The sequence below is a fragment of the Gossypium hirsutum genome, chromosome A07 (assembly GCF_007990345.1).
Source record: "Gossypium hirsutum isolate 1008001.06 chromosome A07, Gossypium_hirsutum_v2.1, whole genome shotgun sequence".
NCBI lineage: Eukaryota > Viridiplantae > Streptophyta > Magnoliopsida > Malvales > Malvaceae > Gossypium > Gossypium hirsutum.
Genome location: NC_053430.1, coordinates 43,580,281 through 43,583,335, shown reverse-complemented (window position 1 = coordinate 43,583,335; position 3,055 = coordinate 43,580,281). Strand labels below are relative to the sequence as shown.

At 37.1% G+C, this 3,055-nt stretch overlaps 1 non-coding gene across 1 annotated transcript; it reads left to right on the top strand.

Moving 5' to 3' along the window:
- Nucleotides 1-879: 879 nt before the first annotated feature.
- LOC121204279 (small nucleolar RNA R71) lies at nucleotides 880-986 on the top strand. Its single transcript, XR_005899207.1, has one exon. It is a non-coding gene; the product is annotated as a small nucleolar RNA R71 (small nucleolar RNA).
- Nucleotides 987-3,055: the final 2,069 nt, after the last annotated feature.

Genomic DNA, 3,055 nt, shown 5'->3' with positions numbered 1-3,055 from the left:
GTTCTAGTGGAACTAGAACTTCAACATTCGATTGAACTTCTTCCAAATCTTGAGCTTCAGCATGCTCCTTTTCATCTTCAATGATGTTGGGCTCTACCATTTTTCCACTCCTCAATGTTAGTGCTTTACAATGCTCCTTCCCTGGATTTCTCAGATTTTCCATATTGCTAGGTAGAGCACCTTGTGGACGATTCCTAAGTTCAGTAGCAATCTCGCTCACTTGATTCTCCAAATTCCTTACAGTGGCGTCATTCTTCGCCATGTATGCCTTCAATAAATTTTCTAAGCTACTGGACAATTCAGCTTGAACTGGTTTCTGAACTTGCTGTGAAAAACTAGGCGGTTGGGTTGATCTAGGTTGGGCGTAGTTGCTACTGCCTCCAACCCCTTGGTTACTTCAGGAAAGATTGGGGTGATTTCGCCACGATGGGTTGTAAAACTTGGATTGCAGCCCTTGCCTTCCTCGGTTCTGGTTCTGATTACCTATGTAGTACATGGATTATGGTTTGACGGACATTTTTCAAACACATGTCCTTCCCCACAATAGACACAGGCTATATTCTCATATTGGTTAGCTGGTTGAGCTGTAAAACTGTTAGACCCATTGGTGGTAAGATTCTTTAACATTGAAGATATCAAAGATACCTGGGATACAAGTAAAGTGAGGGCGTCCACTTCATGGATTCCGACAGCTCATCTTCCTAACGTTGCTTGATTGGTTGGCCATTGATAATTGTTACTGGCGATCCTCTCGATCATTTCATAAGCCTCATTGTAAGACTTAGATAAGATAGCACCGTTAGCAGAAGCATCTACTACCATCCTTGTGTGAGAGCATTGAGACCATTGTAAAATGTCTCAAGTTGGATACAATGCGAAATTCCGTGATGAGGGCACTTTCGTAATAACTCTTTGAATCTTTCCCATGCCTCATACAAAAACTCATCATCCATTTGTTGGAAAGTAGTAATCTCATTTCTCAGCTTAACAATCTTGCTAGGCGGGAAATACTTCACAAGAAATCTCTCTGCTAACTCTTGCCATGTAGAAATCGAGTTCGGTGGTAGTGAGTTTAACTAGGCTCGAGCTTTGTCCCTCAGCGAGTACGGGAACAGTTTTAATCATAATGCATCTTCGAGTACTTTGGCTAGCTTGAAAGAGTCGCTCACCTCCATAAACAGTCTTAAATGAAGATGAGGATCTTCAGTAGGCATTCCACTGAACTGGCCCACTGTCTGAAGCATCTGGAACATGACTGGCTTCAGCCCGAATTGTTGTGCCTCGATCTCGGGTCTTCTAATACCTGGATTAAGGTCAGTAAAAACTAGCACAGCATATTGTCGTAAAGCTCTATCCCTATCATTAGCAATAAGGATAGGATTTTGAGCAAGGTTTGCTCCGTTTCCTTGATTGATATTCTCGAAATTCATCTCTTCGATCCTTCTCTGGTTCGCTTGTCTTCTTCGTTGGTGAAAGGTTCTTTCTATTTCAGGGTCCACTAGGAGTAAGTCGATAATTCAGTCAACACTCATAAACACCTGAAATAATCAGAGAAGAATTAATTAAGTAAAATCGAACAGGAAAATAAAAGAACCAAAATGTAAAAATAAAATCACAAATAATGTTTTTTTTAAAAAATAGTCCCCGGAGACGGCGCCAAAAACTTGGAATGGTGGAAATGTGCAAGTGTACACAATCGTAACAAGTAATAAAGTGGCAACTAAATATCGAGTTATCGTACCCACAGGGACTGTGAAAAGCAATATTTATGAAATTAATTTAAACACTTTGGTGAGGTAAAAATAATTTTGGTTTGAAAAGAGTGATTTATAAACTAAGATTTTAAAACTAAGCAAACAATTTAAATAAAATAAGAGTTCTAGTGCACGATTTCAATTAAGATTTAATCAAGATGACATAATTGTGTTGGATTAATTGTACCTTTTTAACTTAGAAATATTAAATTTGTGCTTATGCTGTTATGAATAAGTTCATGGCAACCCAGTAATTTGCTAACTTATGAACATATTTACTAATTAAAAGAATTCCATTTATCTCTTGAATATAACCCTATGCCAATTCAACCGACTAAACAGATTTAATAAAGTAAACATGCTATCGCACATACATACTTATTGAATTAAATTATCTTTCTCATATTCATATGTCGATTCAACCAATTAATTCAACTTAATAAACATGTAAAAGATTATGTGAAGTAACAAAGTAGCCATACCTTGAAACAATTTAATCACAAAAATCTTGCAAGTTATGCAAGGCATATGTATCGCCAAATACAATGTTGATTTAATTTTCAGTTACCTTGGAAGAATTAAACATGCACTGATTAAGTGTTGAGTCCATTAATTGCAATTTCAATCCGTTTAAGCAATTAATTCTTTAGTTTTCTAAACAATTATAATGCCAGATAACCTAAGCATGATTTTACTTAATCAAGCATTTCACTGAGGCCTATAACAGTATAAACACTAATTTAATAATTCAAGTAGGCAAAATATAATCAACCCAACACGAATTAAATTCAAGATAAATTGATTAAAATAACCATTTCAACAAAAATATTTTTCATAGATATGCTCATCATAAAAACAACAAAAATAAAAAAGAAAGGGAACAGAAAGTAAATCCAGTGTTTATCAGTAGCTTGACTGTTGCTCCATTCTTAGTCTCCGTTGTCTTCGCCGAGGAAGGCTTTTATGAATCCTTGATTTCTGCCCAAGATGGCTGAAGAACACCTATTTCTCAAGAGAGGAAATTGGCACAATAGGAAGGGAAAATGGGATGGAAAAATTGAGAGGAAACTTTGAGAGAAGTGAAGAGAGGATGAGAGAATGTTGTGGAATGAGGGATGTTGAGTGATGCTTTGAAATGGGCAGCATAGGGTGGCTTTTATAGCTGAAGAGGGCTGCTAAAAGTAGCAAATTCAGCAGCCAAGAGAGCCCTCCCATGGCCGGCCACACACATGGCAAGGTTGAAGCTTTCAACCTTGCTAAAAATAGGCTGGGGCAAATTTACAAAGCCTAAAATAAAGGTG